General features: G+C 38.4%; 1 protein-coding gene across 1 annotated transcript in view; it reads right to left on the bottom strand.

Moving 5' to 3' along the window:
- LOC134660999 (mucin-2-like) overlaps positions 1-25,275 on the bottom strand; it is a 59,401-nt gene extending 34,126 nt beyond the window's left edge. The window contains exon 1 of the mRNA XM_063516898.1: positions 25,081-25,275. The gene's annotated coding sequence lies outside the window, so the exon portion shown is untranslated. The remainder of the gene's footprint in view (positions 1-25,080) is intronic.

Here is a 25,275-nt window from a genome sequence, read left to right on the forward strand (position 1 = left end):
AGTCTGTGCGGAAAGAGAAGAGTCGTGGAAATTATTGGGCCCCATACATTATATCTGTAGGTTTGAGTTCAATATTTGTTCCGATATGGTGAAGTACTTCAGTTCTTCGGGCGTTTTTCCGTAAAATTGGCTCTTTAGTTTTATAATATAATAGTGATTTTAGCATCATGCAATCTTGATCCTAATGTTATTAAAGCGCTCAAGTTTGACACGTGACTATAACCACATGATTGACATGATAAAATGCTTAATTTATAAAATTACCAAGTGGCCGCAAGTTCCGAGATTGTGCTTATTAATTGAGTTAAAAGTAATTAATTATAGTAGAAGTGAACAATAAATAACAAAGTGTAACGGATTAGATTGGCGGATGTGGATGTGGATCGCCGACCGAGTTCGTGACTTCTTGTAGACCACGTTTTACACTCAATGGTACCTATCCAAAGATGTCGTAGAGTAACGATAAGATAACAGATAGTTTATTTTCCAAGTACCTAGGTATATTGCAATGCGCTTAACGTAAAATAAAGCTACGCCGGCTCTAACCCTACACCTCTGACCCGAGAACACACACAGTCTTCTGTGCTCTGTGTGTTCTTCTGACTGTACTGTCTTCAGTACACTCCTCATTGTTAAAAATGAGATAGGTTCCTACATACTTCCACATAATTAAAATTGTGTCATAACTGCCCGATCGTCATAATTTTAGTAGGAACTGAAGCCAAACCAAGCTAGGAAGCTTATTACTTGCCTGAAAAAAAAAAGATATTTAAATAATTTAATTTAATAAAAGCTGACTCACGCTAGAACGGTTCGGGTCCGGGCCGAGGCTTCCGACACTTCGTTTTCTATGACGGGTAATCGGTGATCACGTGATTCTTTCTATAGAAAACGAAGTGTCAGACGCCTCGGCCCGGACCCGGACCGTTCTAGCGTGAGTCATCCTTAAGTATCAGAGGATAAGAATTTAACCATGACAGTTCCGTGGTCTAGTTTTTATGGCAAACAATTTACATAATTGTATCATGAATTGAGATGCAAACAAAAGTTGGCATTGAAAGCACGCCCGAGCAATTAATTATGTAAATTCATTTCCAACCCACAGACGCCATAAACCAAACATTATGCTTATTCATTAAACCAGGACATGTCAATGTCAATAAAAATTGTGCGTGCGACATCTCACTAGTTATTTGTTGTCCAAGGGGGCAAAGTTGTTGTGTGCATGTATGTATATATAATCTTCTTCTTCCTCGCGTTATCCCGGCATTTTGCCACGGCTCATGAGAGCCTCGGGTCCGCTTGACAATTAATCCCAAGAATTGACGTAGGCTCTAGTTTTTACGAAAGTGACTGCCATCTGACCTTCCAACCCAGAGGGGAAACTAGACCTTATTGGGATTAGTCCGGTTTGCTCACGATGTTTTCCTTCACCGAAAAGCAACTGGTAAATATCAAATGATATTTCGTACATAAGTTCCGAAAAACTCGATCATTGGTACGAGCCGGGGTTCGCACCCGCGACCTACGGCTTGAATGTCGCACGCTCTTACCGCTAGGCCACCAGCGCTTCTTGTGTATAATATAAATATAAAGAATAAGTAAATATAACGGCTTACGCTTACGGGAATATTTAATAATACACAATGTTTCATTTACGTGGGCGCGTACGACCTTGGACGAAACAATGCGTATATTTCGTTATAATTATTATGCAGTAGACGTATGTAGTTAGGTAATGAGAATGTACTGTTTAGAGCTCCCACGGTGTTACTCATCTCTACGATAGCCCAATTAAAATAGATTCTCACAAAATATGTGAATTTCCCCTTAAGTTTTGTGTACAGACATGTGCATGCGAAATAAAATAGTAGAAATTAAATAAAATGGAACTAAAAAAAATCCATACTAAATTGTTTAAAATTGTAACTGTGTTTAAGCATTTTACGTCAAAAATGTGACAGTTACGTAGGAAGTGGAGATCCAGGTTTCACTACAATTATAAACTATAATATACCTCCATACGAATGACAGATGATCGAACCACTCTTAAACCATATAAATTATACTACTCTTTGTCTTGAACTCACTCGGAGTAACTCGTATCACATAACTCCATTACCTCACACAACACACATGAATGAAGATCATTCGCATTCCGCGCAGGATCGAGTTACGTCGAATGATATAATCGAGTCGAGTCGTGACTGACAATCGATACACGGTCGGTAGGTACCTTGAACCTAATGCTACATATACGGAGAAACGTTTGTTTATAAATACGGTTTAAAGAAAGGGGTTAAGTACATTTTTGAATATCAATTTGGCTTATACTGTCAGGGCTGTCACAATCATAAGTTTTCAAAAGTTTTTGATAGATATAATTATCTAGTTTATAAATAAGAAGAGGTAAAAGTTTTCTAGGTAGGTTAATCCAACGTCTACATATTACTGAAGCAGCTGAAATAATTCCGTTTAGCGACAGGTTTGGAGTAAGTAGTGATTGGAGTAAATATATCATTTGATTCAATACCTAGCTAAATTATAGAAAATAGTTTTCCACGACGTAATGATTTGTTATCTTCTCGTGTTGTTGCCAACTTGCCAAGAAAGTAAGAAAGCGGATCCTCACCCGCTGCGCCTTGAATTATTTAAACCTTTGCTTTGTTTGTATTAGAAACAGAGGCAGGCTGACACTATAACGGTCCGCGCCCGGGCCGATGCGTCCGCCATGTCATTAACTATGACAGCTGCTGATCGGTGATCAGTGATCACTTGGTGATTTCCATAAAAAACGAAGCGCCGGAAGCTCCGGCCCGGTCTAGCGTGAGTCATCCTTAGAACGATCCTTGAAATTAACGATTAACGAAATGCCTCGGCCCGGAGTGGCCCGGACCCGGACCGTCCTAAAGTGAGTCATCCTCATTCGATGCGTGTTATTTGTATTGGAGCTGAAGGCAATTTTAATAACTTTTATAAATATATTACTTAGTTAAGATTTAAGATATGATAATAAGCAACGTAGCTTATTAAAAAAAGCTCCTTACTTGTATGTTTATTATATTCAAAGTGATGTTTAACTGCCTGTCCAAATTAATAATTAGGTATTCAACTTGCAATTTCTAACAAATATCTTATGAGTCAAGAGAATAAAATATAAAAAAAAAACTGTTAAAAACGCATTACTCAAATTAACTAATATAACTGAGTCCGTAAAACACTTGAAAACTGCTATCTTATTAATTAATCAAATCACAAAACTATTGATGTCAACCGAAAGTTACATTTCAGTAATTTCCAAACACTTTCGCTATAAAAAGCAATAAATAACAATCAAATTAATATGCACATAACTACGACAATGTGTCGGTCAGCTTTCTCCAAGGCCATATTATCATAGCTTATGTGTTCGTTCACAAATCTTACTATCATACAACCCAACGTAGCTTGACCTCAAGATCTTTTACAAGTGTATGTGATCAGAGAACATTCTTATGCTGGTCATCCGAGACTTTTAACTCGCTCATGTTCTGTGGGTGAATAGAATGGCAACCGCTCCGCTCACTCATCTACTGGTCATTCGTTCGACTGACAGGTCCATTCGTTCTGGCTCGTCGGTATTCTTTTGTTTGTGAATGATTGAATTAATGGATTCGCGGTTTTAATCGGTGTAGTAATTTGATTTTATTGTCGAAGTTTTAAGTTTGTTTTGTTTTTGTTAAAATAATGGCAGTTTCAAATCAAATCTTTTATATCGAATATTGATGTGTAATTTTATTGTAATGTGAGGTTAGAGTTCGAAAGTGATAGTCATTTGTAAGTCATAAAATAGCCACATAAATGTTTGCAATGTAATTAAAAACATACCTTTCTAAGTACGTACCTCCTAATACGTACCGGGTATGTGTACTCTTTTCGTTGCATCTATCATCCCGATACATTTTTGTTTTTCGATCGGCGTTTGTCAACATACGGCATCTAAACTCTGGCGTAGATCTACCACGCCGCCTACGCGCAAGCGCCGGCGCAAGGCGAACCGCTTCGAGCAGCCTGCGCCATCAAATACTCCTCCACCCCCACTGCTTGAACTAGTGGCTTGTAGTGTTTACTCAACGCTTCATATATTAAGCACCCGTCTTGGTACATACGACAAGCTGTGCGGGCTCCGCTGACAGCCTGCACCATCAAAACCACTCTTCCACCCCCGCTGCTTGAATTAGTGTCATGCATACACAACTACGCTCAGCCCAATTCAAACGTACGCCGATATCAGAATGATATTTGAATAATTACTTTAGCTCTACTGTACTTATACTACTTATAGGTATACCTCAGTGACTGATTGTCAGAGTTTGATAACTGCATGATATTATGTTATTTAGAAATTAGCTTGTATGCAATACAGTTTCTAGTGATCGAGTATATCGAGTGTAATGACGATTGTACGGAGCAAACCTTCAATTTGGCTTTAAGTAGTGAAATTATGTGGTTTCTGAGAAAATTACAAACAGGACATAATAGAATTCTTAGTCCCTAAGAGATACATATATGTTTGCAGAATACATACCTAGAAAATAATATTCAAATTTTTAGCTATCCTAGATTATTTCAGTTTTCTGCGATCTGGTATTATTACCTGAAACAAAATAAAAAATATGATTAGTTTATCAATTTACACAAAATATTATTCTAAATTAACAATTTTAAGATTTTTGAGCATCTATTTCATTCTATTTATTTAAAAAAACATTTATTTATTCTATGATACAAATTTTCGACTCAAACACAAACACCGACATTTGTTATCGCTGCATACTTAATTACCATCAGATTGCGAAACAGTATCAGTATCAGTATATCCTAGGACCAAGAACCGGATGCCAAATATGGAGTGTGTACCGAATTGCGAAACAATGGGATCCCAGCCTCTCCACCATTAAACCACGCAGTCGAATCTCAACTTTAAATCCTGTATCTAAAAGTTCATTTTACATTGACTAAAGTTCATGGTACAAAATTAATGATGCAGTCAGGACAATGCATAATGAGGCTTATTGTGTGGTGTTAAGGTACAGTGAAGGTTGACGTGGGTGGGGATGGTTAGCCTTGCAGCCTACGGTGATGGTTTGCTGCAGCTGTCAGCCAAGGCGCAAGTGTCAGGGACTGATCGTCATCAATTTTATTTGACAGATGATTAGGCTAGTACATTAGCGAAAGTAATTACTTTGCGAACAAAATAAATTATTTTATTAAATATTTTGATTTGTGTTTTTACTTTTTAAGTTAGTCACATATATAGGTAAATTATAAACGGAAATATATGTCATATACTACAGAAAAAGTGACAACGCCCTGCAGTGGCGGAGGCCGGATATATAAAAATGTAAAAAAAAAATGTAGAAGATATGGTTATGATTTATTTACTTTTAAGCGTAAGGGTCAAACTCTTTTTTAGAGTTCCGTACCCAAAGGGTAAAAACGGGACCCTATTACTAAGACTCCGCTGTCCGTCCGTCCGTCCGTCCGTCCGTCCGTCCGTCTGTCCGTCCGTCCGTCCGTCCGTCTGTCACCATGCTGTATCTCACGAACCGTGATAGCTAGACAGTTGAAATTTTCACAGATGATGTATTTCTGTTGCCGCTATAACAACAAATACTAAAAACAGAATAAAATAAAGATTTAAGTGGAGCTCCCATACAACAAACGTGATTTTTGACCGAAGTTAAGCAACGTCGGGCGGGGTCAGTACTTGGATGGGTGACCGTTTTTTTGCTGGTTTTGCTCTATTTTTTGTCGATGGTGCGGAACCCTCCGTGCGCGAGTCCGACTCGCACTTGGCCGGTTTTTTTAGTATGACTTAATATGCGTACTTTCCTGTATAGCTATCACAAATAAATTTTCCGAAACGTTTTTGACCCATAAACCGAATAAAAAATTGTCTTTTGACCACACCTACTGGCAAAGGCTCTCTTGATTGTTCAAAAACCGATAACAAAGTTGTATTTTTATAATATGATATTTAATAATATTCATTTGGATTTGATTTGGTTTGTTTTTGTTTGATATGTTACAGTTAATATTTTCGGGTTCGTGTAGTGAAAAATTTTGTGTTTCACTCGGGGGCAAATTTTGTTTACCCTCGTGCTTTGAAACCCTCCCAACGCTCAAGATTCCATTTCCCGACCAGAGAATGTCTCAATCTCAAGGTTTAACTGGCAACTATTTCTGACATTTTCATATCTCATAGAGACACAATAGTAGTGTACCTATCCTATAGAGTACCTATAGTGAAACAATTTTTAGTGCAACACTTTGTTACGGAGCACTTATTTTTTCTCATAATAAATTATTTATTTTGGTACCAATTCAATTTAAGTACTTTTATTTTCATTGACCCATCCCTGAATCAGTATATTATAAGATGAACACTAATGTGCCTCAGCCGGGAGTCGAAGCGAAAGCAGGGAAAGCTGCGGTGAGAGAAACGCACCGTAAGTGTAATAACAACAACCGCACTGTTTGTTGTTTTGTCGTCACGTTGACTTTATTAGTGGTTTCTACGTTATATTTACTTTACGGAAGATAACTATTACACTAAGTAGTTAAAATCATGATAAAGTATGACTGAATAATCTTCAGTTAATATGAGCATCTTTCCGTCTACGTCTGGGCCCGTCTGAACTATGATACAAAACTACAAATAATAATTATAGTTGGTGAATAAAAGACTTCAACGCGCCGTTGAAAGCTCATTTTATCATTCATCATTTTGTATGGAGGCCTATATGAGATTTACTTACTTAAATATCTAATTAAGTAGTTTATTATGATCTCATTTCGACATTATTCGCAGTGCGTTTTGCTCATACTTATAGCTACTTAAATTGGTGCCAGCGAATAGCGCTACAAGTAATTTCAAAATTAGATGTATTATGATCTTTAATTAATGATTATTTATAGGATTATTCGTCGTTCTATCATACTATACCTAATATAACTATACTAACTATACCTAATATTGAATGTATGTACTATTAAAAGGAAATACAACTTCCCTTAATAACTTACTTAATGAAATAGAAAGTGTAAACGGAAAGGAAAAGTCCAAATATCAAACAACGGGTCTACATTAATAGTTTACAGCACGTGTGTGTGTGTGTGTGTGTGTGTGTGTGTGTGTGTGTGTGTGTGTGTATGTGTGTTTGTATCTGTACCAGGTGTGTTGCGCAAGAGCAGGAACCGGTGTTAGTAACTAATGAAGGTGCTCCGAATCGAATGCTTATCGTTGCGTAACTCGAGTTATCAGGCTTGCCCAATTTGATGCACTATTACGCGAGGTAGGTGTTTATCTATTTGGGGCGCTAGCGGATTGGTTTTAATTGGATTTTTTTCCTGTTAGTAAAAACACTGATAAAATAATTAGCCGACTCATTGAGAAATTCAATCAAGTACATACTTATTAACTGAATTCAAGTAATAATTATAAGCAAATACATTTTGACCAATATTCTAAAGCCGGTTTTGATGCTACAAACCTAGGACCTGTTGACTGGTGTAACACACAGGTAGTTCGCAAACTCCATTTTATGTGTGAGTATTAAGTAATAACATACTTTGTTATTGTAATCCATTCAGACTTTGACTTTTCGGAAGTTTTCTTAGTGACTCGTAAAAAAATTATTCGGAGACTCAAAAGACTCGAATCCTACCAGCACCCGTTTGTTCATATAAGTACCGACTTCATCAATAATCCGAGCATATTATAATATATAATTGCACACGTAAATGTAGTTCCTGCATCGAGGTTCGTATATACGACTCCATTAATAACTCCGAGCGCTGACAGCGAGTAGGAGGCAGATTGCTTATGCTTGCGTTCGGTACTAGTTTATTCCTTCTTATCTACTTGTATTTACGATTCAAGTTTAAGTAATGTTTCGGAGAATTCTGTTTAGAGGGAGGACTTGTTCGACTAAACGTTTTTTTCGTTCGTCGTTCGGCAAACAAGCATACGGGCCGCCTGATGGTAAGCAGTCACCATAGCCTATGGACGCCTGCAACTCCAGAGGTGTTACATGCGCGTTGTCGACCTTTTTAAAAACCTGTACACTCCTTTTTTGAAGAACCCCATACTGTAGACCCTAATACTTAGATGTTTTATCTTCTCTCTGGATGTCGTGCTTGCTTACAATTAAGTTTCAAAGACACACAAGACTTACACAAACGCCAGTAAAAGGTCCTGACGGAGCCGAGGACCGCGGCTCCAGATCCGAATACAGAGGGGCTACCGCGAAAACCGAAATTCGCAAATTGCGGGGATCTTTCTCTTTTACTCCAATGAAGGCGTAATTAGAGTGACCGAGAAAAATCCCCGCAATTTGCGAATTTCGGTTTTCGCGGTAGCCCCTCAGAACCGGAGCCGAGGACTTCGACGGGTTCATGTAGTTCGGACCCTAGCACTGCCGGGGCTAAGAACACGGGTACACGGGTTGGCGTGTAGCACGGATATCGGGAGCCCTAAGGGCCCGGCCACATGTCAGCGGTGCGGCGCCGCCGCCGCCGCGCGGCGCGGCACCCACCGCAGAAATCTGCGGCACCGCAAACCGCTCTGCGGCGACGCCCGCCGCAACGCAAAATTTTGCGGTGCGCGGCGCCGCGCGCGGTGCCGCAAAGCGGTGAGTTTCGCCGCGCGCGGTGCCGCCGAGCGGCGTGCGGCGCCGCAGATTTCTGCGGTGCCGCGCCGGTATTTTCTTTTGAAATGATTTGCATCTTCATTCATTATACGAAGATATGGGTTCACCCAAAATTTTCTTTCCAATTGTTTTTTTATTTCTGTGCCTTCTTAATAGCGCTGGCAGTACACTTAATAATCGATACTAATTAAAGGGATGTTTACAAAAAGCGGCCAAGTGCGAGTCGGACTCGCCCATGAAGGGTTCCGTATTTAGGCGATTAATAACGTATTAAAAAAAAACTACTTCTATCTATCTAGCTCGTTCAAACCAATTTTCGGTGGAAGTTTACATTGTAATGTACATCATATATTTTTTTTAGTTTTATCATTCTCTTATTTTAGAAGTTACAGGGGGGGGGGACACACATTTTACCACTTTGGAAGTGTCTCTCGCGCAAACTATTCAGTTTAGAAAAAAATGATATTAGAAACCTCAATATCATTTTTGAAGACCTATCCATTGATACCCCACGCGTATGGGTTTGATGAAAAAAAAAATTTTGAGTTTCAGTTCGAAGTATGGGGAACCCCAAAAATTTTTTTTTTTTTTCTATTTTTGTGTGAAAATCTTAATGCGGTTTACAGAATACATCTACTTACCAAGTTTCAACAGTATAGTTCTTATAGTTTCGGAGAAAAGTGGCTGTGACATACGGACGGACAGACAGACGGACAGACGGACAGACGGACAGACGGACAGACAGACAGACAGACTGACATGACGAATCTATAAGGGTTCCGTTTTTTGCCATTTGGCTACGGAACCCTAAAAACTCACCTTTAACCCTCCCCCCCCCCCTTTCCCCGAGTTCTCCACCCCCCCCCCCCTCATGAGAACTTTTTCTTACTTAAGGTATACTTAATATCTAAATATTACCAAAGGAACATGTAAACCAAGTTTCAATACTCTCATTTTACCCGAATGACATTATGAGTAATTCGGCAGGGGTAGTATTACACTTTGTAAAATTAAAATAGTATTTTATGCAACCGTTGTTTAAGAGGGGTCAAAAAAGGCGAGTGGCGTGAGTAACAATTTGAGGCGAAGCCGAAAATTGTTAATAAAGACGCCACGAGTATTTTTTGACTCCGCTAAACAACGTTGCATACGCATACAATACTTTTTCTACGACCAAGCACTTTGATAAAAATTGTAAATTTAACAAATATTTTTCATTCAACAAAAATAATACTTTAAACAAGTGGAATCATATAGGACATATATGTGGGTAAACAAACCAAAAGTATACAGCTAAGATACGCGACCCGGCCACCGCGCCCCGCGCCCCATGGCCGTATGGTCAGCGACACCTTCTAGCTAGTAACTCATGAGGCCCTGGACTTGCTCTTAGTTAAATTACTCTAATAATTTTTTCTCGATTTTGGCCACAGTAGCCTATGGAGACTAACGAGCAACGCTAAGCGGTGTTCGTAATCTATGGATCTTGCTATATTACGGGTGTCACATGCGTGTTCTGACTTCTGAAGGAATTTTATTGTTTCTACTATAGAACCTAATGAATATTTTGTAAATTGGCAGCAATGCACTTAGTACTCATCTGTCAGAGATGACAATTAAAATTAGGTTGGCAACAATGTATTTCATACAATATTTTTTAAGTGGTGATTACACGAAGTATCGTAAAAGTACCAAAAAGATACTGCGTGTATGCACAAATACTTTTTTGGGGAATAGACTAAAGACTTGTCTTGACAACTATAACATAGGGGTTTAAAGGTGTGTGTACGACCTTTTAAATGACAAATAAAGGTACGGGAGTAGAAAAAATTAAAACAAATATACTAAATGTAAATATTTTCAAAATTGCTTTATTAGAATTAGATATTTATTTATTTATTTAATCTTTATTGCACAAATGAAAATACAAACGTACAAAAGGCGGACTTAATGCTAAAATGCATTCTCTACCAGTCAACCTTCGGGCAAATCAGATAACTTGTAGGCGGTGCAATATCATGTTATAATTACAAAACAAAGTAGGTACCTACTTTTACACAACTATAGGTGAACCAGGATCTATTGATGGTGCGCCATGTTGCGGAATTTCACTGGAACTAATTTTTTCATACTACACTGAATTGTCACCCTATACATGAGAATAACAGCGCCCTCTTGACAATTATCATATATTACTGGTCAGGCTATAAACAAATACAATGAATATAAATAATAAATAGATATGGATATGAGGATATTAGGTATAATTTGAGGTATATTTAACAAAAAAAATTTAACGGTATTGTATCTGGAGAAACACAAACTTGGTACGTTTTGAAAAATATTTTTATTATAATTAAAAAAAATGACTCAAATGTAATGACGTGATATACCTATTTTTGGAATCAGCTTAGAAAGCCCTTTCGTTTAATACTACACACGATAGGTTTCTAAACAATTTTTTTTTAAATTTCATACAAAAAAAAGATGACGTCATAACTCCTCTGGTTTTTTTTTATTTGTTGGTGCTTCGGGTCAAATTGTTTCAAATGTCCTAAAGATCAATCGTACCGATTTTCATACCTTTAACACCATTTGCAGCGTTTTTTGGCGAACCGCTATCGCAAATAACAACAGCAAGAGCAGAACACGTGTGAAGGAATCCATGTCTGATTAAACAACTGGTAGTCGAATTTTATTCTTTACTATGCAGCGTGGCATCGCACGCGGCGCCGCACGCCGCTTGGCGGCACCGCGCGCGGCGAAACTCACCGCTTTGCGGCACCGCGCGCGGCGAAACGCACCGCTTTGCGGCACCGCGTGCGGCGCCGCGCACCGCTTTGCGGCGCCGCAGCGCGGCACCGCAAAATTTTGCGTTGCGGCGGGCGTCGCCGCAGATTTCTGCGGTGCCGCGCCGCGCGGCGGCGGCGGCGCCGCACCGCTGACATGTGGCCGGGCCCTAATTATGAGCAGGCAGCGGCGGGTAGAGCAGCAGATACTCGTGAAAACTTTCATGTTTTTTCTGAATACTTACACAATAAAATGCAGTTTTGCACATGTAAAAATTAAAAAAAATACAGTACCTAGTAGCTATACTAGAAAATATATAAAAAATAACAGATTGACTATGAATTAAATTCCGTAAATCGATATATCATGATAAGGTTTATAATTGGTATCAAATAAACCGTTCACGGCCACAATCACATAATAACAATAAAATCCAAGAACACTGCTCTACTTAAGTATTACAATTAGCTTCATTCAACAAACTGACAGAAAAATGCACGCAATTTCAAGTACATACTTGTATAGTTTTCCTTTCACGTTTAACCATTTAAATGTCTTAGATATTTATAGCTCGTTCAATCAAGGACAGATCGGATAAAGATTAGGACCATAGAAAGACAGAGACAAGGCCATTACGATACAAGCAAATACACTGTAATTATTTCTTGTAAAGAAATATAAATACAATCGACTACAGAACTTCGTCTTTCTTTAAATTGAAGTCTGTTAATTAAACAAAACATTAGTTAACCTACTTTTGTTGTAAGTATCTAATAATGTACTTTAGTTCACTATAAATGTTAAGTTTTGCATAGCTGCTCATATACCTATTCTATACTTGGTCAAGCAAATCTTGTCAGTAGAAAAAGGCGGCAAATTTGATAAATCGCGGGTTAGCACCACTATACGTTTGAATTGTTCGAAAATCGCGTGTCATTTATATCTTATCTGTGGAACTATTTTGTTTACATTTCATCGTTGTTCGATATACATTGCTGCTTTTTGTTCGTTTCCTAGGGTTGCCATACTTTAGTTTGCTTTACATTGCTATTGACATATCTGGCTTGACAGACTATATGTCATCAATAGAGTCGGACTGCGCTACGACAGGCATAGTTCTGCTTTGGAGGCGTATTCCTTATTCTTTTCAGATTGAAGAAATGTCACTTGACATTGACAAATCATATCCTCAACAAATATAGATAAAATACATAATCTATAATTACAATAAGAATTCGCTTCATCCAATACCTACATATATGACTTTCTGCCGTATTTGAACTTCAAGATATTCACAAGAGACGACACGTACTAGATTCATTCTAGATACGTTATAGTTTAGATTTCAACTAGTTCTCTTTTGCAGCGCAATTGGGGCAACCATTATCACTTTTACGATAGATCGTGTTAGATATCTATTAGATGTGAATTAGATCTCTAAGTAATATCTTGTGGAAATCGTTCAAGAGTATCTCCAGCATCGCGGAAATGTCAAATTTGACAGGTTAGATCTGAAACATATCGTTATCGTATCTTGGCGATGTCTACAAGATATCTAATAGATGTGTATTACAATATCCGAATCAGGCCGTTTGACTGTTAAATCGATAGGTAGGTATAGGTACAAACTTAGCGTGGTTGAAGTCTATAAATATTCAATACAGATAATATCAATTCATAAACGTTGACACGCATACAGCTAAAAGAATAACATCGATTACTAATTACTAACATGTTCATTATGTCAATGCTGTCATGTCATATCAACGCGGGCTATGACGGTCGCGCCTTTATCGTCTGCTATATCGGCCGCCACGTTCTAAATACGTAAGTGCGAGAATGACACATGACACGATAGACGACTTAAGCGCACCCATCATATCCCGACTGCATGTTCGGCATACCAGTTTTGGTGACGACTTGGTACGTCAGTTGAAATCTGATGACAATGCCATGACAAGTTGGACAGCTTTTTATCTGATGACAGGGCTAGCCAAGATGACAAGAGGCAAACGAGCAGACGAATCGCCTGATGGTAAGCAATTACCCGTCCCCATAGACACCTGCAGCAGAGGAGTTGCAAGTGCATTGCCAGGTGGGAAAACGCCCATTTTTGACTTTTTATACGTCTCTCAGATTGTATTATACTTACAGTTAAGAATTATATTATATTTTGTATTATACAGTGATTAATTCATACATTACGAGCATTTAAGTTTGGTTTGGCGTTTTCCCCGTTGGCCCCAATTTTAACGTTAATCGGTTCGTAATTCGTATTATTGACGCAACGCAATTCGGAAATCATAAACTGTTCGAGTTTTCACAATCTATAACTTCATATCATTATTAGTTCCATTACCATCGGCTTTCTTAACGGGAAGCTATAACAGCCGGAAAATTAGTACTTTAACTGCTTTTTAGAGAATTCGATATGTCTGGAGTTTTGTTTATGGGCAAAAAGTACTTAGACTTGGTCTATAGTGGTCAACACTTATGTCGATATGTTTTTCTCTGAAAAAGTGTATCGTTTAGTTCATAAGAAAGTCTGATTCTTTGTTTTAATTGATTTCGTACGGAAAAAGCTGAAAAATATTGTACTTACCAAAGTAACTGGCTTTAGGAATTCAATATGACTAAAAAAACTACGTAGAATCTGTGATTTAATGTTCAATTAAGCATTTGATAAAATTTTGAATAATATTGGTACATAACTAAAATCAAAATTTATTAGCTACCTACATATTATGTAGGTAGCTAACGTATTTCAGAAACAATGTGACGGTATTATTAACTAAGATACTAGTAAACATAATATCTCGAAATTTAAAAACAAATTTGCAATGACTAAGTGTGGCAATGTCATCATTATGGATCGTATGGATTCGAAATAAATAATAATTGATTGATTGATTGATTGATTATTGTCAATTATCTATGAAAAGATAACATTTATAATTTTACTTTGTTCAGTTTCAAGTCGGTGCCAAGTTATTTGACGGACTCTAGACGACATGTTTTTATTGTAGTGTTACATGCGTGGCGTGTTCTTACAGTGTAACAACTATGTATGTCGAGTAAACAAGCTCATGTCATAATAAACGAATCGCGAAAGCCGCGATCCGTGTCAATGCGCAACAATCCGGCTTAGCGATTAATCGCTAAATTATAGGGATCACGGTAATCATCCGGCGATAGTAATAGCTGATTGCGATCGTGTTGCACATGCGTTCAATGTAGTCGGTAATAAAATAATCGCGATAACAATGTCGTTGTTTGACTTAGGCCGACGGGGGCTTGATTCGACTCAAGATGTGACATATTGCGTAGTCGTTACCTAAGTATTTCCATGGATGTTACTTGATGCCTCATTTGTGATGAGGCGCCATGTAACGACAATTAATGTAGCAGCGTTGGCAGCCGGTGTCACTGTCAATCTCCTTTAATAAAATAAGTAAGGCCAGTTAAGGATTAAACGTGCTTGTCGCTACCGCATAGCAGCAACGACAGCAACGCAAGGAAACTCGGTATATTGAGGGTCGTGACCTTGTGACCGACCTTCTGCATCATTTTCTCTCGCACGATCTTTTTCCATCTGTTTCTGTCTCTGGCGGCAGCATGGAGGGCAATATGAACTGTAAGAGCGGTGCGAATCTGGCGGCCTAGCCAAGGTGACATATGCTATCGCTTCGACATCGAATCGGTTTGTGTCTCTCTATCACTCTTCCATATTGGTGTGACAGTGACAGTTGAGTTTCGTTCGCTACGGAGCGTAAGCGATTGGCATGTTGTCTACGGGGCCTGGTCAGACCAACGTATTGGGCTGTGTCCACGAGGCCTTTCCCCACCTACTTTGTCAGTCACAATGAGCCCCTCCAAGTTGCCAATGTTGCCATCGTCTTTCCTTGCAATGTGACCGTAGTATGCAAGAACTCTGCGTAGAAACTCAGATGACGGTCGCGAGAAAATTTTGAGTTCTTGCAATATGGATGTAGCAGTTATACGCTGCAATTGTTGGAACGTAATAATTCGTTGATGACGTAGCAGGTAATGACTAATGAGTGGAGCCCTGAAGAATGCATGTTTTCGATCCGGACCACTTGCGCAGGCGTCGGTCGGGTCGGTCCCCGGCCGAGTTGCCGTAAGGCCAGTTGAGTAACGTTTGCGCAACGGACGAGAAACAAAAGTCAATGAAAGTCCGACCGGTCCAGCGAAAGTTAACAAAAAACCTGTAGGTACAGTCCGACTCGAAACCAAAGACTTTAAGGACGTCTATAACATTTTGGTAAAAATTGGGAGGGCTGGAGGACTACTAAAACAAAATTGTCTGATGATTTATGGGTTAAACACAGATTAAGGTGTTATAGTTTGTCTTTTTTCCCAAAATTGGACAACAAATTCCCAAATTCTTTTTCTTTGTTTTTTAATTTATTTACACAAAAGGTACATTCTCACAAACAAAATTTATAATATCGCCAAACTGTAACCAGTTTGTTGGCGAATGAAGCGCTCACTTAACTAATCGAATCATTCACCTAAACGTCTTGTCACCGGCCAAAACAAAACCGTATCAGGGGGCATATTTTTGAAATTCGACCGCTCGATTTCGTGTATTTCGTTCAGTAATATCTAGTACTAGTAGGCATGTAAATTCCACTAATAGAATTGGAAACGAGTGGTCAATACCACTAGATTCCCAATTTCTATCGCTCGTATTTCAAAAATCAGCGTTTCGCAGTTTTCTACCGATTTTCGAGTAACGAAATCGAGCGATCGAAATTCAAAAATCGGCCTCCAGGAACGATTTTGGTGGCTATAGGTACTTAAGTCCCTAACAGAAATAAAGCCAGTAAATTTAAGCTTTTAGGAACAGGTCTGTTTGTTTGTGTTTGTGTGTGTGCAAATTTAGGGATAAAGTAACCTGAAAATGAAATACAAATTTAGAGCGTATGGACTCGTATTAGTTTTATCATATGCCAAAATGCAAATAAAAAATGCATATTGCCATTAATTCCATGATTTGAAGATTACTAACTAATAGTTGTGCAATTAAGTTTGACTGAATGATTAATCATCTTAACAACGCAGCCGACTGTACCTACAGCTGTTTGATTTGGGCGCGGTCGTCGACTCCATCGTTTTTTACTTTTTGCCGGACATTACGTTGTATGGAATCAATTTACGAATTAGTGAACGTTCCATTGTGCTGTTTGTTTAGTTAGTCCAGCGGTAATTCGCGTAATTGGCAGAAAGCGAGCCGAAAATGTTGTCGGATTTGTGTCGCTTAGTGCTTTTTTATGCGAAACTACTAGGCTCCGATCCGATCCAGTTCAAATACCTACAAGAAATCACGCTTAAAGTACTGAAAATTCCTATTACCGTAAACTGGGGTGAGTAGGTTCAAAACTGAAATTCAAACCTCGATAACATCTTATTTTTACATATGAAAACTGAATGGTGTATATAATAAGTGTTCCGGACGTTTGTATTTTAGTTTTTATTTTATTTTGGGTAGTTCCATTTCATAACTTTGACGATAAAGAGGAAAACCCACCTCACCCCGTAGTGCCTCGTATTTGGGGTGAGAGGGGTTTTCATACAAAGGTGATTTTGGAAGATTGTTGGATCGATTTTTTTTTAATATGCGTATTACTATAGCTCCATTTTAAATTGGAATACATTATTTTTGTAGCAGTAGCCTTAAAATCCCTTCTCACCCCCCTCTCAAACCTTCTCTCCCCATTCATAACCCACCTCTCCCCGCGAAACCTACTCACCCCGTTTTACGGTACTCTGTTAAGTTTCCGTTAAATTTACGATGCCTGTCGATGTTCAATTAATTAGTACTTATTTACAGAAAACTTAAACCAAAACACAAAACATTATCCTGCTTAAATAAAACACATATCGTTCAATATCCTCTTCGTTTCGACCAGAGAAGCATGGCTTTACTCCTTTAGAGCTCCCATATAAGATCCTCCCAGCATAAGATATTCGCTATATTCAGTCCCCAGAAGCAACATCAAATGGAAGTCCAGGGGGCTCTACGGCCACCAATTGTATTGGTCTTAAACATAAAACGTAATCTATAATAGTTTCCACAGAAGCAATATCCCAATGGAAGATCAACACGCTTATATTGGTAGTAAATTATCAGCCGTGATTTGTAAATTCGTTCAGTCCGCAGCATCACCAAATGTAAGATGTTCACAGGACTTACACGCACGGGTATCGTCCAGTAACCACGAGCGGTTTCCCAGCGGTGGGCATGCAGAGAAACGCGCGGTCAATGCTCCGTGCCGCGATTCCATTGCCAAGCAAATCAGACGCTAACGTCATCAGTATTGCCAGATCTATTGAGTCATAATTAAGTTACGTTTCGTTAATTGGAAAGGTTTTTTATTGCATAAGTCATATTTTTGTCATTGCATTATAAAATAAAAAGAAAACTTGCCAAGTGCAGCGCAGCCGAACCATAAGTCACGAACATTGTCGTACATGTCACAGAAGATGAAAATTGTGACTTTTGTGACCATCTGGCAACACTGCATCATCATGGTCTACTGAAACGTATTACATTTTCTAAGGCCCCATTTGTAATACGAGAGACAATATATCATTTGTCGGATTGAGGCACGAAATGAGAGCTTACTGTGGATTCAGGAATGTCAGAAGAACTTTTTTTACATCTGATGTCTCAATGTGTGTAAACAAGAAGATACATAGGACCATATATGTTATGCATGTATGTATGTGACTCACGACACGAGATTTAGATTAGAATTCACCTTTTTTTCTAATGATGGCTTCGGGTACACGACGGGTAGTCGAGGCTAGAGGCGAAATCTGCATCTGAAGAAATGCTCTATGAGAAGAAAGGAATATTTCGTTTCGATTTGTTTATCACAAATTCAAAAAATCGAACAACGCTATCTGCCTATCTATCGCTCTTGCACATTTGAGCGATATTTTTTGAGACCTCAGAACTACTTATTGCACACTTGTGTCGTGAGTCGTGCGACAATGGACGCTCATGCCCCAGTGCGCTAGATTCCCGTACGTACGATCGCGTGAGCCGAGATGCGCGCGTCAGCGGCATACCTGCGCTGCGCCGGCGCCGCCCGCGTGGAAATGCTTCCGCGACTGCGTGCGATCTGCTTAAATATTTACATTCTTGGGTCAACAACCCTAATTACTGCCCGATAATCGCACTGACTATATCAACAGGGACTTGAAAGCTTATCTAAAACGCTGCGGTATACAGAGAACACCAAAATGGTTAGCAAAGAGAAAAATAACCCTAAATTTATAAACGTTAGTACTGTTAGTAGGTAAGTACGTTTTTAAACTATCCTTACCCCCTTTCCCCCTCGAACTCCGATTTGATGAAATCCGGGGTAAAAAGTAGGTGTTCGTCCTTTCCTAAGTTATAAATCGGAGTTCTTAGAGCACACTAAGAAAAGCAGCGAAAAATATTGCTCAGCACAATAAACCTCTTGTCTGTGTAATACAATTTAAAAAATCATGACCGACTTTTTTGTCATATTTTTGCATTTTTTTCTAGAATATATTTTTCTGCTCTATACAGCGCAAATGAAGCGCAACCTAGGTTACGGTTTACGGTAGAGCCCAACCCACGATGTTTGACCACCGCACAATAAAAAAAAAGGTAAAAAATAAATACATTTCTCTCACTAAATATTTTTCCAGTGGTAGCAAAAGACAGGCACATCCTACATTTTTAAGCGGCTTAAAAATCGAAAGAATATCGGTCGGATTAAGGCGGTTATGGTTAAGTAATACGTTTAAAATGAGAGAGCTGAGGTAACACTTTCAACCTGTAAATTGAGTTACAAAGCGGCCTTAACTTTCTCACTTCTGTCAACATTGCAACAGCCTCTTCTAGTTGTGATAACATCTCAAATATACGACAATAGTTGAGTATCCGTTTCACTTAAGTGTAAATATTGTTAACCCTGTACAGTATTTTAACTCGGCACTTGCTAGAATTATTATGTCCTTTTTTTTCTTACTTGTTACCTGCCGTGATACTTCTCACTTGATGGTCTCATCGGAAGATCAGCGCTGTAGATGCCGTTTCCAGGCACTTTATTTTTTATTACGTTCGTGTCGTATGAAAAAACACATTTTTATTTTCTATTTTTCTATTTCTGTGTACCTACCTAAATTCTGTCACCACATCTGTTTCCTATCATTTTCTACGGCGATCTTTTATTCCACCAATATCTATAATCTACAAAAACAGTTCAAGTTCGGTTTAAGACTGTGTTTTTGCAAATTAGAGTTTTGGGTTTCACCAGGCAATAAACAATAAAAACTAATAAAATGGATTCAGAAGACCAAAACATTTATTAAGGTACGAAAATTTGTTTGTGTCCCTCAGATTTCAGAATTAGCTATAATATTTGCTTATAAGTTTTAATCAGCAGAAAGTCGAATTCAATTATCGAATATGCGGGTGCGGATCCGCTGGCATACAAAGCCGACGTCAGGCACACCTATCAACATACTTGTTAACATTTTGTATTGTGACCGTCTCTTCGCACCTACACGGTTACCTAACATCTGTCATCCGGACTTTCTTCGCTGCCAATATTTAGAAACCCGGAACCACCTGGCGAGAGAAGCCATGAATTATTGATGGAATTATGCTTATTCGATCGCGAAGGTTAATCCGAACAAGGTCGAGGCGGCGCTCTCGCTTCGCATTATTTAATGTCATTTCTCTCTTGACACAATCACTTTTTTCAGACGGCTAAACGGTGAACAGAAGAAACAGAAACAGAAGGGGAAACATTAAACAACATATGGCACGATACTTACATAAAGTCTATAATTGAAGGAAGAATAGAAAAAAAGCGACTAAGTGCGAGTCGGACTCGCCCATGAAGGGTTCCGTATTTAGGCGATTTATGACGTATAAAAAAAAACTACTTACTAGATCTCGTTCAAACCAATTTTCGGTGGAAGTTTACATGGTAATGTACATCATATATTTTTTTTAGTTTTATCATTCTCTTATTTTAGAAGTTACAGGGGGGGGGGGACACATTTTACCACTCTGGAAGTGTCTCTCGCGCAAACTATTCAGTTTAGAAAAAAATGATATTAGAAACCTCAATATCATTTTTGAAGACCTATCCATAGATACCCCACACGTATGGGTTTAATGAAAAAAAAAAATTTGAGTTTCAGTTCGAAGTATGGGGAACTCCAAAAATGTATTGTTTTTTTTTTCTATTTTTGTGTGAAAATCTTAATGCGGTTTACAGAATACATCTACTTACCAAGTTAACAGTATAGTTCTTATAGTTTCGGAGAAAAGTGGCTGTGACATACGGACGGACAGACAGACGGACAGACGGACAGACAGACAGACAGACATGACGAATCTATAAGGGTTCCGTTTTTTGCCATTTGGCTACGGAACCCTAAAAAGCGAGGCCGCGAGGAAGATCGAGACGTGCGTTTTTGGCCCAGGCATGACGTATCAGGAGCTTAAAACAGTGGCATGCAGAGAGAAGAACGGAATGGCGGTTATACCACCGATAAGAGCCAGGCTCTTAAGAATTATGATGATGATGAAACGACGAAATTTCGAGATGAGACGAATTTTCAGTCAAAGCATGTTGCCCCTTGAGCTTGTCGTTACTTTTTGGTCAAGTCCTTATATACAATAGTACCTGTATTTACTTTACAAATTTAAACTCAGTAAAATCTTGCATTGCACAACGAAGCGCTCAACAAAACCTGTCACTTACCTTTTTTCTAGTAGAGCCATAATAGTCGATAAATATATAATTTTGTGCAACGCAATTAGAAAACTCTGTTCGTTATTACTGTTTGAAATACCTAAAAGGAACTTAAAGTACCTACTTAGGTAGGTTCTTTGACCAATTAAAGTAGTTTTTAAAATAATTTCACGTCTTATACGGCAAAAAACTATCGGATACCTACTAGCATTCTGCAATTAGTCGATACGTGTTATGAGTTGGAAATCAATAAATGCTTCCACCTATTTAGTGTCCATTTTCTCTTGAACAATTTTCCCGTAATCTACGACTGTTAGTGACAGTCAAAACACATCGTTTATCTCAGAAATGCCCAGTCACTTTCCAATAAATCCAGTAATAAATCTTACTGATATGAGAATTGCACTAAAACACTACAGTCGGATCGAGCAAGCTAATTCTGCATGTTCTGTGTGCATGCCATTTGTATGACAAAGTGTGGTGTCATCATTAATGTCAAATTTCTATGAAAAGATGACATTTATAATGACACTATACTACCTAACGTTGTTCTGTTCAAGTCGGTGTAATGTTAGCTAATACAGACTTTAAAATGATTTCGATTTAAAGATTAACGATTTCCAAACATTAACGTAACAATGTTTCATGATCGGATAATCTGAGGTAATACCTAGTTAATACCTACTAAGTAACAATTAGCGAATCAAAACTAACTACCTGTAGGTAACTAGTGATTTTACCAATATTGAGAAACAACCGATTATAAGTATAAAAATGCTTAAGCACTTCTTCTTCACTTCAGAATTTAACCATTATGACTAGGTAATATAGTCTGTTGGTGACTAATGGTCGCTGTGCGCTGTTATTTCTTTTAGTTCCCCTACCACAAGGGGCGGCAAACTTTATAGAAAAAGAGCCAAACGCAGCAAAAACCAGCAATAATATGTAGCTCAAAGAGCCACAAGTTTTGTTTTCAGTAGTCTAAGAACTCTCAAGTCATAATTATTATTTTACGGTTTAATGTTAGTACGAGTATGTCTCACAACAGTTTAATTTGTGCGACTCTTTAAAGAGCCGCAAATGTATCTTCAAAGAGCCGCGGTTTGCCGACCCCTGCCCTACCCCAAACGTCGCATATAGAAAACACTCAAATTTATTTTATTTTTATTTTACTTTATTAGGTACACTAAACAGACATCGTACAATATCATGGGTAATACAATTGCACATTATGGCTTAAATCTAGTACGAGATCCAAAACAAGTGTACACAGCATGTTTTACAATTTAGCGGAAATATTACAAACTAATTAACACCATATTATAGCTACAGTGAAAAATATCAGAGAAGAAAAAACTATCTAAACATTACAATATAACGAGTAACGAACTTTACATATAAAGACTATTGAACATCACAAATGAAACAAACTTAGAGGATTAAGGCAGATGTCATCAGTTTAGTGGGAGAAGAGGAGAAGAGGACGCCAGCCAAGCACTTCCTAAACCTAGCGATGTGAGGGTCAAAAATATCAATGCCCCTACCGCGATGATCACCGGCTGTTAAATCGTTATATTGGCGGCACATTCTTGTAATTGGATTATAGAATGAAGTGTTGTTTTTGTACACTCTTATCTTAGTGCGAAAAGTTTAGTGTTACGACCTCTAAATCTAGGTGTGTTAAAGGTAATGGATGATAATAGTGCAGCAGAGTCAATTTTTGAGTGTATAATTTTATATAAATTCAAAAAGTCATACATCTTACGACGAGCTTCTAGTGTGGGGATATTGAACTTGATTAGTCGACTAGTATACGAGTAATTTGATCAGACTTGCGTCCAAATCTAATTGTTTATATATGTTGCAGCCTTACTTAACCACCTACACATTCCCCGGCCTTCCGAAACTTTCTATAACTTATTAATAAGCTCTCGTTATCATTATTAGCGTTATTGCCCATTACTATAACGATATATTGTGTAATTACCAAGTAATTACCGTTTACGCAACATCAGGCTGTACGGACACTTTCGATTTTTAACTTTGATTCGACTATCGGTTATTTTTGACAGTAACAGATTCGATTTGTATAATTTGGCTATGAATGCCGGGTTGGTTTAATAGGCAAGTGTTATTTAAATAATCCGGCCGGCGAGCGTAGATGAAAAGTTATGATACAGAATTTAATACGTTTAACGTTAACTTTCTGGTCGTTCGCTTATTAAGATATTGGAAGTAATTACGCGCCATGCTGTCTGGTTCTTTGATAAATATATTGTATACACTAGGTATGTGATGCTTGCAGATACCTATCGAGTTCTTCTTGTAAAAGTTATTTGTCGTTACATATCGCTTGACGGTGTGCAGTTATCGTACAGAGGATTTGCAAGTTGCATATGCGTTGCTGTCTTTTCATGAAAGTTTAAAGGTCGTATACGTCTGGAAATACCGCGGGCGACAGTTCATTCTACACTTTAGCTGTGCGAGGCAGGAAGTCCAGAAACCAAAACTCATAAAGAAAAATAAAATTTATTTGTGAGCGTCTCTTCATCACACTATCATCATATCAGCCTTTTATCGCCAACTGCTGAGCATAGGTCTCTCTTCGAGTACGCCACTTGTCCCGGTCCTGAGCCAATCTCATTCAGAAATGACCCGCAGACTTCCGAATGTAATCCACCCAACGGACGCCAGGCACTCCTTTTGTCTGAAAGCGGCCTGCCATCACTCTGCCGTCTCTTCCTGGCAACACGTCCCGCCCAGTTCCATTTTAGTTTTGCACCGACGTCGGATCTCGACATTCCTCACTCGGTCTTGTGAGCGTCTAGAGGATAATAATATAAGGACGGCTCATGTTTCCTGAATTTCTGATTAGTCCCCTAAGCAATAAGCATCGTCTCTTCTTTTGTTTCGCTACTCTAGACCACATTCACCTAGATGAAATCCAATGTTTTTCGATAGTGTCCACGTCCAGGTTGCTGGCGGTGTGACAGGTGCCGGCGCCACGCCCTTGAACCGACAGTGAAAGTGGTCGAGAAGCTCCATACTTCTCGACCACTAAATATAGCTTATATATATGTATGTTCCGGTGTGTAAGATTGATACCTAGCATTTACCCGGGTGCCCGCCACTTAGATTTATGCGAGTGTTATAACTCAAAAACGTTACTTTCTGACATACCTAATAGGTACTTTTAAACAGACAGACAGTACCTATTAAAGGTGTACGTAGTTACGTACGTGTACTAGCGACGCGTCACATAATCTGTGGATTGTGGATTAGATTTAATACATAAATGTCTTGTTTTTCTTTAAAATCCTGAAAATGGAGTGATGAACATTTACGTGAAAGTTTTTGCTAAGAATTTTTTTATCTTCTTCCTTAGTTCAAAAATTAGGAATTATTAGTAGGTACCTGGTTTTTAGTTAGAAATTTATTCATTTTCTATGGATGTAACACCATGTTATTATCTTCCGAACCCGTTTTTTTATTTAATGCTCAATGGTAGTCCTTAAAACTTGATTTGGGTGCTCGGGAGCAGTCATAATGTCGTAACATTCTGATAGCAACGTTTGATCATCGTTCAATACGTTTTTAATTTCTAATCTTTGTTTATAAGCATATTTCGCAGGAGTAGGGTTTTATTTTTAAAGAAAATGCAACATTTTCTAACGCTCCTGAATTAAACCGCTGAAGAATGTAGTCGATCTGACTGTTCTTGTCTTGGTCAAAATATTTGACGTCACAAACATGATTATTTGTGTATAGTATGTATTATATTTATACGGTACTGGTAGTTTTCAGAAAAAAAATAAAAACATAAATACCTTATTAAAAACGCCACAAAACTCACAATTCCAAACACAGTTTCAAAACAGTCACAAGAACAAAAAAATTCTAACAACCGAACGTTGACTGAATCACATTTTCTCCATAAAAATGCATCGTCTAGCGGAGCTACGCAGGAGAGGAGAGGTGCGCGTGCGTCGGCGCGCGGGCTGCGACTGGCCTGGCAGGGAGGG

Source organism: Cydia amplana, chromosome 2 (genome assembly GCF_948474715.1).
Source record: "Cydia amplana chromosome 2, ilCydAmpl1.1, whole genome shotgun sequence".
NCBI classification, from domain to species: Eukaryota; Metazoa; Arthropoda; class Insecta; order Lepidoptera; family Tortricidae; genus Cydia; species Cydia amplana.